We start from the raw sequence: 15,807 nt of genomic DNA on the forward strand, positions 1-15,807 counted from the left end.
AATGCAAATCAAAACCACAATGAGCAATGGGATACCATTTCACACCTGTTGGAATGGTTATTATAAAAAAAAATGATAACAAATGCTAGCAAAGATGTAGAGCAAAAATATCCTTGTGCGCTGTTAGTGGGAATATGTATTGGTGCACTACGGAAAGCAGTATGGAGGTTCCTGAAAAAATTAAAAATAGAACTACCATATGATACATAAATCTCATTTCTGTATATATTACCAAAGACAATAGTCACTATCTCAAAGAGATATATGCACTCCCATGTTTACTGCGGTATTATTCACAGTATCCAAGGCATGGAATCAAGCTAAATGTCCAGTGAAGACTGAAAAGAATATACAATGGAATATTATTCAGTCATATAAAAGAAGGAAATTCTGACATTTGTGAGAACATGGAAACATAAGGAGGACATTTTATTAAGTAAAATAAGCCAGGTACAAAAAGACAAATGCTGCACGATTTCATATATATGTAGAATTAAAATAAAAAAATCAGACTCATATTAACAATGAAATGGTGTTACCAGGATCTGAGGTGGGAGGCAGGGGAAAGGAGAAGCTGTTGAACAAAATGTACAAACTTTCAAGATGTATGAGTTCTGGAGACCTAGTATATTGCATGATGACAAATAAAGCTATATTTTACACTTGAATTTTCTAAGAGAGTGTCCTCACCATTTAAAAAAGGATAACTACAACATACACAAATTGATTAATGTGATACACCACATAAACAAATTAAAAAAGAAAAATCATATGATCATATGAATAGATGGAGAAAAAGCCTTCAACAAGATACAGCATCTATTTATGATCAAAATACTTAACAAAATTGGTATAGAAGGAAAGTACCTTAACACAATAAAAGCCATCTATGAAAAACCCTCAGCAAACATTATACTTAATGGTGAAAAACTAAAAATCATCCTTCTAAGATCAGAAACAAGGCAAGGCTGTCCACTATCACCACTGTTATTCAATATAACATTGGAGGTCCTAGCGAGTGCAATCATACAAGAGAAAGATATAAAAGACATTCAAATAGGAAATGAAGAAGTCAAACTGACACTATTTGCAGATTCTCTATATAGAAAACCCTAAAGATTCTACAAGAACACTACTAGAAACAATAAGCAAATACAGTAAAGTTTCTGGATACAAAATCAATGTTCAAAAATCCATAGTGTTCCTATACTCTAATAATGAAACATCAGAGAAAAAGAAGTGGAAAAAATAATTCCTGTTGCAATTGCAACAAAAAGAATAAAATACCTAGGAATAAATTTAATGAAACATGTGAAGGACCTATATAATGAAAACTACAAGACCATATTAAAAGAAATCGAAGAAGATACAAAGAAATGGAAAGATATTCCATGTTCTTGGAATGGAAGAATCAACATAGTTAAAATGATCATATTACCTAAAGCATTATACAGATTTAATGCAATCCCCATCAAAATCCCATTGGCATTTTTTAAAGAAATAGAACAAGAAATCAACAGATTTGTATGGAAGCACAAAAGACCTCCAACTGCCAAAGCCATACTGAGAAAAAAGAATGAGCCTGGAGGCATCACTCTGCCCAACTTCAAATTATACTAAAGTGTGACAGTAATCAAAATGGCATGGTATTGGCAGCAAAACAGACACACGGACCAGTGGAACAGAATCAAGAGTCCAGAAGTAAACCCATATTTGTATGGGCAAATGATTTTTGACAAAAAATCCAAAAACATGCAGTGGAGAAAGGAAAGCCTCTTCAATAATTGGTTCTGGGGAAACTGGGAGGCCACCTGCAAAAGAATGAAACTAGACTATTGTCTATCACCACACACCAAAATTAACTCAAAATGAATTAAAGACTTGAATATAAGACCTGAAACAATAAAACACATAGAAGAAAACATAGGAACTCAACTCAAGGACCTTGAACTTAAAGACAATTTTATGAATTTGACCTCAAAAGCAAGGGAAGTAAAAGCTAAAATTAATGAATGTGACTATATCAAATTAAAAAGCTTCTGCTCAGCAAAAGAAACTGTCAACAAAGTAAAGAGACAACCATCCGAATGGGAAAATATATTTGCAAGCAACACCTTCGATAAGGGACTTATATCCAAAATATACAAAGAAATCATACAGCTCAATAACAACCAAAAAATGAATGATCCAAACAAAAAATGGGCAGAAGACCTGAACAGACACTTCTCCCTAGAGGACATACAAATGGCCAACAAATATTTGAAAAGATATTCAACATTGCTAGCTATTATGGAAATGCACATCAAAACCGCAATGAGATATCATCTTACACCTGTTCAAATAGCTATAATCACCAAATGTTGGAGAGGATGCAGAGAAAAAGAAACCCGCATACACTGCTGGTGGGAGTGCAAATTGGTACAGCCACTATGGAAAACAGGATGGAGGTTCCTCAAAGAACTAAGAATTGATCTACCATATGATCCAGCAATCCCTCTACTGGTTATTTACCCCCAAAGGCTTGAAAACCCATATCCAAAAAGATATTTGTATACCGATGTTCATAGCAGCATTATTCATAGTGGCCAGGACATGGAAGCAACTGAAGTGTCGTACGATAGATGATTGGCTAAAGAAGCGGTGGTACATATATACAATGGAATATTACTCAGCCATAAGAAGAGATGAAATACTGTCATTTGCGACAACATGAATGGATCTCGAGATAATTATGGAAAGTGAAATAAGCCAGACAGAAAACGTTGAAAATTACATGATATCACTTAGATGTGGGATATAAACCTAAAAGCAACAAATGAACAGGACAAACAAACAGAGACTCATGGACATAGACAATGGACTAGTGGTTATCAGAAGGTAGTGAGTGGGGGAGGAGGGTGCAGGTAGACGGGGTAAAGGGGGTCAAATATAGGTAGGCAGAGGGAGGGTGAAGTGAGTAAAGGGGATTCGATATATGGTAGCTGAAGGAAATTGGACTTTGAGTGGTAAACACACAATAGAATATGTACACGTCAAATTATAATGTACACCTGAAAATTATATAATTGTATTAACCAATGTTACCCCAATAAACTTAATTAAAAAATTAAAATTAAAATAAAGTAAAAAAGGATAACTATGTGAGGTGATGCATATGTTAATTAGTTTCACTATAATAATCACTTCAGAAAACATCATGTTAAGACCTAAATATATACAATTTAATGTTTTAAACACATCTCGATAATGCTGGAGAAAAATACAATGATCCAAAAGTTGCTGAAGCAATCTTCAAAAAGAAGAATAAAATTAGAGGACTCATATTTTGAAATGTTTAAACTTACAATGCCACAATAATCAAGACCATGTGGGAAAAGATGGAAAAAATGTCGTAGATGATAGAGGCTTTGTTCATGCCTCTTGCAACCAAATCAAAGTTGTGACAGAAACAAGGAGCAAACAGCAAGGTAAATTGCCTGGGATCTAGATGAACAGAAGCACTATAACTAGGGCGAGAAATAATCAACCAGCAATGGTAGAAGGTAGGAGGGGCGAAGATGCAAGGCGGCCTGGTCCTAAGCAACTGAGTGTGATAGAGTCTAAGGTAGTGGCAGGTGCAGATGCCTCTGAAAGGGGCTGTGTTCACGAGCAGGTTTTCATGTGATGAACCTGCTCACTCTGAGCACCAGAGCTGGTTTGGCTGCATGGAGAGGGTGGGGCACCAAGGACTTGAAGGGTGACAGTGAATTGTTGAAATGAGGGCCAGGGGTGAGGCTCTCTCCCAGGCAGAAGTGCCTGCAGTATCCATTGTCCCTCTGTTGAGCCCACCTCTCTCTCAGTGTGTGAACATAGCGGCACCATAGCTGAGACGTCATGAAACTGGATAACAGAGGTCACCCTGCCCAGAAGATTCCCTGAAACTCTGCCTCCCCCATCTTGCAGCCCCACCCAAGCCACATCCAGTTGTGTCCTCAGTGAGTTTGGTGTTCTTTGCGGAGCAGCACCTAGACTCACACTGGAGGCAGCTGGTCTCCGTTTCTGGTGTGGTTTCTTGATTCAACTATAAGCATAGCATCTGTGGATTGCTTTCTGAATCTTAACAGGTGGCCATGAAGGGGTACAGGCTGGGGCTAAACTTGGCTTGCACCTAAACCCCTCTCAAGACTGTGCCAGTGGACACCTACTTCACAAAGCCACACTAATATGACTGGGAGACGTTAGAGCTTTGCTTAGTACATAGAAACAAACATAGAAAGGCAGCCAAAGTGGGAAGACAAAGAAACAGAAACCATATGAGAAAACAGAACAGAAATCCAGAAATAATGGAGTCAAGCAATTTAACAGATGCAGAGTTCAAAACACTGGTTATAAAGATGCTCAGTGAACTTAGGGGAAGAGTAGATAAACTCAGTGAGAACTTTAAAAAAGAGATTTAAAAAACATAAAAATGGAAATGGAAATTATAAAAGGGAACCAGTCAGAAATGAAGAGTAGATGAAGAGCAGATTAGAGGGAATCAACACAGTGGATAAAGAAGAGGATCAGACCATAAAGGATGGGGAAGCCAAGGACACTCAATCAGAACAACAAGAAGAAAGAAGCCAAGACTATAATAATAATTTCAAGAGCCTACGGGACACAATTAAATGAAAACCCATGCAGGTCATAGGTGTACTTGAAGAAAAACAAGAAGTTGAAGAGCTATTTGAAGAAATAATGATGGAAAACTTCCCTCACCTGGTGAAGGAAATAGACATACAACCCCAGGAAGCTCAGAGAGTCCCAAAAAGGAGGAACTGAAAGAGGCCCAAACCAAGACTCATCATCATTAAAATGCCAAAGATTAACTACAAAGAGAGAATCTTAAAAGCAGCAAGAGAAAAAAAGTTAGTTGCCTACAAGGGAGCACTCATAAGTCTGGCAGCTGATTTCTCAAAAGAAACTCTGCAGGACAGGAGGTCTTTGCACAAAATATTCGACGTGATGAAAACCCAAGATCTACAACCAAGAATACTTTATCCAGCAAAGTTATCTTTTAGAGTCGAAGGACAGAGAAAGAGCTTCTTAGACAAAAATAAGCTAAAGGAGTTCATCAACACCAAGCCAGTATTACAGGAAATGTTGGAGGGACTTCTTTTAAAAGAAAAAAAAACTTATATCAAAAGCATGAATAAAGAGTAGTAATAACTACATATCTATCAATGAATACCTCAAATGGAAAAGCATTAAATGCTCCAACCAAACAATAGAGTGGCTGAATTGACAAGAGAACAAGTCCCCTACATATGCTGCCTACAAGAGACTCATTTCAGATTAAAAGACATACAGACTAAAAGGAAGGGGATGGGAAAAAGATATTGCCTTGATGGACCTAGAGGGTATTGCACTGAATGAAATAAGTCAGATAGAAAAAGAGAAATGTCACATTATTTCACATACATGTGGAATCTAAAGAACAAAGTAAACAACAGCAACAAAAGCAGCAATAAACTCATAGATACAGAGGATATTTTGAGGTTACTAGATGGAGAGGGGTTGAGATAGATGGGAGAAAAGGACAAAGGGATTAAGAAGTACAAATGGATAGTTACAAAATAGTCATGTAGATATAAAGTGTAGCATAAGGAAAATAGTTAATTATGTTGTAATAAACAGGTAAGGCGAAGAGGAGTACTAGATTTAGTGGGATGATCCATTTGTATGTTATATAGATCTCTAATAACTATGCTGTACAACTGAAACTAATATTTTATAGTACGCCAACTATAATTGAAAAAAAACCTCATTGAATTGTACAATGTAAATATGAGCGACTAATTGTCTATTATATTTTAATAAAGCCAGAAGAAATCAAGACCATGTGGTACTGGCAAAAGGATAAAAATATAGATCAATGGAATAGAATTGAATTTATATTATTGTTCATTTATTTTTTGAAACCGTCAGTACAATTCAATGGGGAAGAATAGTCTTTTCAACAAGTGATGCTTGTTGTATTGGATATTCATAAATAAATATATCAACAACCTAAATGTAAGAAATAAAACTATAAAATCCTTTGAAGAAAATATAAGTTTATTTTAGTGATCTTAATTTAAGCAATAGTTTATTAGATATGACACCAAAACTACAGTGACAAAAGAAAAACATAAATTAGACTTTATGAAAATTAAAGACTTTCCTGCTTTAAAGGACTCCATCTTGAAAATGAAAATTCAATCCATTGAATGGGATCAAATATATGCATGTCATATATGTAATGAGACTACTATCTGAAATATATAAATTACCTTTACAACTCAAAAACAAAGAAACAAATAACCCAATTAAAAATGGGCAACATATTTGAATCAATATTTTTTCTGAATAAGATGTGCAAATTGACAATAAGTACATAAAAATATGCTTACCATCATTAGTCAATAGACAGTAAGCCAAAACCCAAATAAGGTAATTTCACAGCCATTAAGATAGGTATAATGAAATATATGGAGAATAGCAAATTTTGGTAAAGATTAATCATTTTACATTTCCACCCACAATATATGAGAATTCAAATGATCAAATCTTTACCGAAATTTAATTTGAATTCTCATATGTTGTGGGTGGAAATGTAGAATGATTCATCTACTCTGGATTATCGTTCAGCAGTTCCTCAAAAAGTTAACCATAGAGTTATCATATAACCAGCAATCTACTCCTAAGTATACACTCAGGAGAGTTGAAAACATTTATCTATGCAAAACTTATACCCAAATAGTCATAGCAGCATTACTCATAGTAGCCAGAAAATGGTAACAGCCCACATGTTTGTCAACTACTGAATGGACAAGCAAAATGTGATAAATTTATACAATGGAACATTATTCAGCTATAAAAGGGACAAAGTACTGATACATGCTATAACATAGATCAATCTTGAAAACGTTATGCTACGTGAAAGAATCCTGTTGGAAAACAGCACTTATTATATGTATCTTTTTATATGAAATGTTCAAAATTGGGAAATCCATAGGGTAGAAATGAGGTGAGTGGTTGCCAGGGTCTGAAGGAAAGGGGAAATGGGAAAGGACTGTTAATGGGTTTCTTTTAGGAGTGATGAACAGACTGAAGATGGATGCACAACTTTATGAATATAAGAAAAACCACTGAATTACACACTATAAAATGATGAAATTTATTATATATGAGTTATAATTCAGTGAAATATATCAATCTGCAATTACCATATAACTCAGAAATTCCACTGTTAGGCATTTATCCAAGGGAATTGGATATTTAGTCTCATGAAGAAACCTGCACATGGATTTTCATAGCATTGTATTTATAATAGCTAAAAACTGGGCATGACTCTGATATCCTCCAATGAGTGACTGGGTAAACAAATTATGGTATATCCATACCATGGAATACTACTTAAAAAGAGCTAACAAACATGTATCAATCTTTAAAACATTATGCAAAGCTTTTAAAAAGCCAATTTCTAAATCTTATGTACTTTATGAAAATCTACAATTATCTCAAAATCAAATTTTTTAATTTAAAAATTTCACTGAAACAGATTTATTCCTATGTACTAGGCTGTGCTGCTTATGATGGTGCTGGAGAGGAGGCACTGAACTGTTAGGTATGAAGTATAACAGAACAGACTTCAATACCTGAAATTGTTGCTTCAAGTTCAGGTCACGCAAGGAAGAAACCTCAAAACAACCACCAAGACCAAAGAAGAATACACATAAGTTAAAGACACAACACTTGATCTGAAACAAGAAGTTTGTGCCTACTCAACAGCTTTGACAAAACACTTCCCAACACTGCTAGTAGTATTTATTTTCTTCAATGCTATACTGTGAGATTGCCCAGTTCAGAAACAGTTGTAGTCTTCTTCTCTTCCACCTCTTCCTTCTATTCCTCATTTTCCTCCTCCTCCTTCTATTTTTGCAAATAATAATTTCAATGGTCTGTGTCTTCAGATCATCAGATGTACCAATACACAGAGCCATGCCTTACACTTCTCATTACTCAGAAGTGCCCTGTGAAATTATACTCCCACATTATACCTGTCATTCTTACCTAATTTTTAAAATCAAAATGTAGATGTTTCTGACCATACTATGTGAGACTATCTAAAAGTGGTATTTGTAGTTTATTTTTTTATTTCCTAATTTTTTATTTTATATTAGTTTCAGGTATACAGTACATTAGTTAGACATTTATATAATTTATGAAGTGATCTCCCAATTACCCTGGTGCCCATCTAGTTCTACACAGCCATTACAATACTACTGAAAATGCTCCCTATACTGTACTCCATGTCTTCGTGACTATTTTGTAACTTGTAATTTGTACTTTTTCATCCCTACTTTTTTCACTTAACCCCCGACCCCCAAACCCCTTCACCTACCTATGGCCATCATCAGATTTTCCTCAGTATCTGTGGGTCTGTTTTTGTTTAGTTTGTTCCTTTCGTTCACTAGATTTCGCATATAAGTGAAATCATATGGTATTTATTTTTCTCTTTCTGACTTATTTCATTGAGCATAATAAGGCTCATTCTTGTCATTGTAAATGGTAGGATTTCATTTTTATGGCTCAGTAATATTCCACTGTGTATAAGAACTATAACTTCTTTATATAATCTTCTTTTGATTGGCATTTAGGTGGCTTTCATAACTTGGCTATTGTGAATAGCGCTGCTGTGAACATAAGAGTGCATAGATCTTTACAAACTAGTGTTTTGATTTTCTTTGGATAAATATCCAGAAGTGCAATTGCTAGGTCATAAGGTAGTTCTGTGTTTAATTTTTTGAGGAACTTCCCAACCTCCATAGTGGCTGTACCAATTTGCAGTCCCACCAACAGTGCACAAGAGTTCCCTTTGCTCCACATCCTCATCGACACTTGTTTTTTGATTTATTGATGATAGCCATTCTGCCAGGTGTCAGGTGATATCTCATTGTAATTTTCATTTGCATTTCTCTGAAGATTCATTACCTTGAGCATCTTTTTATATATCTTTTGGCCATCTGTATATTCTCTTTGGAGAAATGTCTATTCAGGTTCTCTGCCCATTTTTTAATTGGATTATTTGGGTTTTTTGTTGTTGTTGAGATATATGAGTTCTTTATATATTTTGGATATTAACCCCTTGTCAGATGTATCATAGGTGTATATCTCCTCCTACTCACTAGGTTTTCTTTTCGTTTTGTTGATGGATTCCTTTGTTGTGTAAAACCTTTTCAGTTTGATGTAGTCCCATTTGTTTATTTTTTGTTTTGTTTCCTTTGCCCCAGGGAATATATCAGAAAAATATTACTGATAGCAATATCAGAGTTTACTGCCTATGTTTTCTCCTAGTTTTATGGTTTGAGGTCTTACATTTAACTCTTTAATCCATTTTAAGTGTAAGAAGGTGGTCCAATTTCATTTTTTTTAGATGTATCTGTCCAGTTTCCCCCACACCATTTGATGGAGAGACCATCTTTATGTCACTGTGTATTCTTAGCTTCTCTGTCATAGATTAAATGACCATATAGGTGTGGATATATTTCTGAGCTCTTTATTCTGTTCCATTGATCTATGTGTCTGTTTTTATGCCAGTACTATACCATTTTGATGGCCTTGCAGTATAGCTTGATATCATGTAGTGTGATACTTCCTACTTTGTTCTTTCTCAGATTGCCATGACTATTCAGGATCTTTAATGGTTCCATATAAATTTTGGGATTATTTTTTATAGTTCTCTGAAAAATGCCATTGGTATTTTGATAAAGATTGCATTGATTCTCCAGACTACTTTGGGTAATTTGGCTATTTATCAATGTTAATTCTTCCTACCCATGAGCTCAATATATGCTTCCAGATATTTGTATCTTCTTCAGTTTCTTTTTCAATGACTTATAATTTTCTGAGAAAAGGTCTTTTACCTCTTTGGTTAAATTAATTCCTATGTATTTTATTGTTTTTGATGCAAATATATATGGGATTATTTTCTTAATTTCTCTTTCTGATAGTTTGTCACTGGTGTATAAAAATGCAACCAGCTTCTCAATATTAATTTTGTATCCTGCTACTTTATTCTGAAGCTGGAAGAGCCTTTGGGTGGTACACTAGTTGGGTGGTGCGGGGACCCCAGGAATCACCAGAGTATAGTGAGAAGATTTCCTCCAGCCAATGCAGTATTAGTTTCTGTGCCTGTGCTTTCTCTTGGGCTTCCTGAAAAAGTCTCAGATTGCGGCAAGTCCAATCACTGCTTGTCTTGAGCCCACAGACAATCAAAATCTCTTGAAGAAATACTGTAGCTTGGGACAGGGTTTGTGGCCTGCCACCCGGGATACATGGGCCACGAATGGGTCACATGTGCTGAATCCTGTTGTTTGCTGTCAAATTCATGGCTGAAGGAAAGCACAGGATGGGGCTGGTTTCCTGGGAATAGGCTTGCCTTGAGTAATTTGTTGGTTGGGTGGTGCGAGGACTCAGAGATACATGGGATGGAGTAAGCCTATTCCATCAGACCAATGCAATATCAGAATTGCTGCCAGTCCTGAGTTCGTGGGTTCCCGCAAAAGCCACAGCGAGGCCAATTGCTGTCTGTTTTAGGGCCACAGATCCCCATAATCTACCCAAGTGACAATGCAGTTTGTGCTGGCACCAATGGTCTGCCACCAAATGTCTCTCCCGAAATGCGTGGGTTGTGTGAGTGAGGTCTATTGCCTTCAACAAATGCCCAAAATGGGAAAGAGCAGGGTGTGGGCAGGCAATTTGTGGGTTGGTGGGGAACTGGTGGGTAGACACAGGGTGAAGCAGTCTGATTTCACTGGGCCAATGCAGTTTCAGAATTGGCTCTGTAGCGGGGAGGATTCAACACAAGCAAGATGGCACGCATCTGTAGACTGCCCCAGAGTGAGGACCGACAAAGGACCAATGACAGCTATACCTCCAGTATTTGCCTACTGCCACACAGCTCAGTCTTTTCCTGTATGTCTCTTTCACCTGCTGAGCTGCTGATCCTCCACCAGAGCCCATGGTGAGTGTCTGCAAGTGAGTGAATCTGTGAGTGGGACTCCCAGAATCCCCACTGGTTTTTAGTCAGATTTTGTTAGAACTCCTTTTTCTGTGACTTGAACTCTGGGTTGAGTAGCCCCTGTGTGGGGTTAAGACCTCTCGCTCTTTTGGGGAGACAGCTTCAGCCACACTCTCCCTCCTGGTACTGAAACACCACGTGTGTCTTTGCCCTTCCTACCGGTCTCGATGTGGTTTTTTCTTTATATCCTCAGATGTATGTGTTACGATCAGCTAGACTTAAGGTTCTTCACATTGATTCCTTTATAATTTGGTTGTGATTTTAATGCAGTCCTGAGAAGAAGCAAGCCTCTCTTTTACCTAGCTCGCCATCTTGAGCTCCCTCTAACAGTTGTATTCTTTATTAGCTTGATAGATAATTTTCTCTCACTCTTTTATTTATTTATTTTAAGCTATTCACAATGTATGTTTTATGAGAAATGATAGAATATTTAGACCAATATTTAAATAAATTCACCTAAGAACAAAGGAATTATATGTATGACTATAATTATCTTCATCACTGCATGTTCTATACATTCATATTCATCTGCAAAAAAAAAATAATTCTCTTTGCTTCCACAGGACTTCTTGTACAAGCACAAAGTCTTGACAACTGTGTTTATTAGATTTGGCATTAAAAAGTTTCCACAGGTAATCTTATTGATTTTGATTTGTTTATTTATTTTATTTATTTTTGATAATTAAAAAAAATTCTGTTACAGTTGGCCCACAATAGTATATTAGTTTCAGGTGTACAACAGTGATCAGACACTTATACAACTTACGAAGTGATCACACGATCAATCTAGAAACCATTTGACACCATATATAGTTAATAAAATATTCTTTTTTAAAAATTGATTTATTTAAATTAGTTTTAAGTATACAGTACATTGGTTAGACATCTATATAGTTCATGAAACGATCCCCCAAATTGCTATACCTTATGCTATATTTTACATCCTCTATTTTTGTAACTACAGTTATTTTGTAACAGTGAATCTGTCGCAAGTAACTCTTCATACCAGCCCTTTAAGAGGAATTCCAGCAATCTTTTGTCTCACTCAGCCACAATCTCCACTGGTTTTCACAGCCAGAAGTTCTGGGGCCTTCCCGGCACTGGAACCCTAGTCTGGGGAGTCTGGTGTGGTGTTGGGACCCCTTGCTTTTCCAAGGAGACTTCCACAGTTGAGATATCCCTACTGATTTTTAACTGCTACACTTGGGTATGGGACCAGCCTACTCTGCATCTCTGCCCCTCCTACCAGTCTCAGGGTGGCTTCTTCTCTATGTCCTTAATTGTAGGACTTCTGTTCAGCTAGACTTCATGTGATTCTTAATGATGGTTGTTCTATAGTTTAGTTGGAATTTTGATGTAGTCATGAGAGAATGCAAACACAATGTTTACCTACTCTGCCATCTTGACCAGCTCTCACTCTTGTTTTTTAATACTAACAACTTCATCCTTTGAAACATGTGCTAAAAGAGAAGAATCAGTAAACACCACTGAAAGTGCAATAGTTTATTATCACTGCAAGATGAGCTTTGAGCCAAACCTTCTCCACAACAATGGACCCAATGGGTACCCCAATGGTACTTCAGTAGCACTGTGTGAAACTGGGGTTATTGAAAACTGCTAACCTCTTATGGATTTATTCAATGTTCTGAATGTCAAGTTAGAGTTTTCTTTCTGTAAGACTTAAAAGTGGATGATGTTGAATTCGAAATATCATCTGACCGGTGGACTACGAAACCCATTGCTGTTAAACCAGTGAATGTAAAACCAGAAATCCTCCTGAAGAACAAATAAATGGACAAATTGTGTGTGCTGTTGCTCATAACTTAGAGAATAAGTCTCCATCTGCCCTAGGTCAGAGTTCAACAGGGAATGTACACTATGAATATAATGGGTAATTATTTTATCTGACTTACAACGCTAAAGTTGTGGAAGGGAACATTCAGTTGGAAACTGGAGATAAAATAAACTTTGTAGTTGATAACAATAAATATATTGGTGCTGTAAATGCTTGAAACATTATACTGTTGAAAAAGAAACAAGCCTGCTTTCAGGGAGTAGTTTGTGCCAGGAAAGAGGTGTTTGGCTTTTGTGAAAGAGGTGATGATGTAAAAGAAATATTCTTTCATTATAGCAAATATAAGATGACTTAGAAGTCTTACAGCCTGGAGATAATGTGTAATTAACAATCAAGGACAGAAATGGCAAAGAAGTTGCAATGGATGTCAGACTATTGCCTCAAGGAACAGTCATTTTTGAAGATATCGGTATTGCACATTTTGAAGGAACTGTAACCAAAATTATCCTAAAATTACCCAGTAAAAACCAGAATGACCCATTACCAGGATGCATCAAAGTTGATTTTGTGATTCTTAAAGAACTTACCTTTGGAGACAAAGATGCAAAATCCAAGGTGACCTGGTTTGAAGGTGATCATCTTAGGTTTAATATTTCAACAGACCAGTGTGACATATTAGAACAAGCAACCAACATAGAAATTCTATCAAATACATGTCAGTTCATTAATGAAGCCAGAGAAATGAGATGGTTTTAGTTTTATCAACTATATGTATCATGATGCTTGCATGTTCTTCTATTATAATCAATTCTGGATGGGAACCAGCTCCATTTTGCAGATTAATTAGAGTTAACTGTGGTTCTTGATATGCTCTCTACCCAAAGAGATCATGTTATTAGGATTTAAAGCTTCCCAAAGCCATGGTTTCATTCCATTCCCATTCAATTCAACCATTTTCTGGGCACTGTAGGAAAAGAAGCCACTTTTTCCAATCTTAAAACCACGAGCTCTAATACAAGCAAAGAAAAGGAGGCTGAAGATGGTATTATTGTTTATGATAAGTGTGGGGTGAAATTGACTATTGCTTTTCAAGCCAAGGATTTGGAAGAATTTACTTTGCCTCAAATAGGAGATAAGGTTGAATTCAGTATTAGTGATAGAGGTCTGGACAGCAGATTACAACTGGTATGCAACTTCTAAGTAGTAATTCTAACTCTAGTAGGCTCTTGGATTATGTGGCTACTCTGAAGGATAATTTTGGATTTATTAAAAAGCTAATCATGATAAGAAAATCTTTTTCCATTACAGTGAGTTCTCTGGTGATGTTGATAGCCTGGAACTGGAGGACATGGTCAAGTACTGCTTGTCCAAATGCAAAGGCAACAATGTCAGTGCAGAAAAAGTCAACAAACACACTTGGTGAATGGCATTATTGAGGATGCCAATTCTATCATTTACTCTGGTAAAGTTATTCATCCCTGGAGGAGTGTTGATCTAACACAAATTTAGTACCAAAGAATAATTGAGATCATGGAGGAAGGGAATGTAAAAGGTGGGCTCTATCCATTTGGCATAGGTGGAATGGCCAATAAAGGGGATTGCCTGCAGAATGTAAAGTTCCATTTATATGTCCTAGGCCAAAATGCACAGACTATGGTCTCTAACATCACACCCCTGCATAGTGGAATGTGTGAAAGATCAGTTCGGCTTCATTAACTATGAAGTAGGACATAGCAAGAAACTCTTTTTCCATGTGAAAAAAGTTCAGGATGGCATGAGATATAGGCTGGAGATCAGGTGAAATACTCAGATTAAATGTTAAATTAAATGTTAAAATGTTATTTTTCATATCATTTAATCACCACCCTGGCAATCGCAACGCTTGTAATGTTTGGTGAGTATGTGAGGGCCCCAAGTCTGTTGGAGATTCATGACCTGATAGGTTGGTGAATCACTTGGAGAACATCATCCTAGATGATGCCAGTGTTCCTTACCTAATGGTTTTTTTGTCAGCCAAAGGGACCAGATAACTTAATAGGATTTGGTGCAGAAATAAAAATCATCAGGCTGGTGTCATTGACTAACCACATCCAAAAAAATAAATAAATAAATAATAATCAACTGTGGTCAAATTGGGGGTGGGGGGAGGGATTCTGGTGAAGGGTTCCCTCTTCATCCCTCCCAAAATTTGTAATATTTATTCTATTGAGCTATTATATCAGTTTTAACACCTTCCTCCTGATATGTTTTTAAAATAAATGTTTAAGAAAACCGTTTTAAAATTATGCACAGTTACAGCCTGGAAAACTTAAGTCAGTGCCTTATATTATCAATTTAAGAGCTTTATTTGGTGTATTTAACACAACTATCTAATTGCAAAATCCACATTGCCTGTGTAAGTGAAAAATATAAACTGTGATCTTGTTAGCATTATGAAATTCTGCACTTGATATTTAGTATAGACTCTACCTTCATTACTTCTGGCAAGTTGTTCTGCCTTAGCACTCAGTTGCATTCTTTCTTTTTCTTTCCTATTCACTATGCTTTAATTCTGAGGACCATATGAGGGTAGAATGTATTTAAACTTACAAAAAGTTTTATAGACGAACCATTTCTTTAAGTCAATTAAATGTTAAAATGTTATTTTTCATATCATTTATAATCTTGTCACATTCCACTCAATGAAGTTTGGTTAAATTTCAATAAAAATTATCTTCCAGAGTAGTTTTATTTTTCCCTTTTGGATGGAAAGGGGGTAAACTTTACTACAATTAGTATGTACAGTGCAGAATTCCATGTAAATGACATGTCCCAGAAGTGTGAAATTTTTAAACATATTTAAACAAAAACAACAAAAAATGATGAATGCACAAACTTGCTGCTGCTTAGATGACTGCAACTTCTAGGAACCAGTTTCTTTAACTGACCT

General features: G+C 36.1%; 1 pseudogene; it reads left to right on the forward strand.

Moving 5' to 3' along the window:
- The first annotated feature begins 12,602 nt into the window (after nt 1–12,602).
- Nucleotides 12,603–14,962, forward strand: LOC120598430 (cold shock domain-containing protein E1-like; annotated as a pseudogene).
- The last annotated feature ends 845 nt before the right edge of the window (nt 14,963–15,807 follow it).

This window comes from Pteropus medius, unplaced genomic scaffold (genome assembly GCF_902729225.1).
Source record: "Pteropus medius unplaced genomic scaffold, Ma_sr-lr_union100, whole genome shotgun sequence".
Lineage (NCBI taxonomy): Eukaryota > Metazoa > Chordata > Mammalia > Chiroptera > Pteropodidae > Pteropus > Pteropus medius.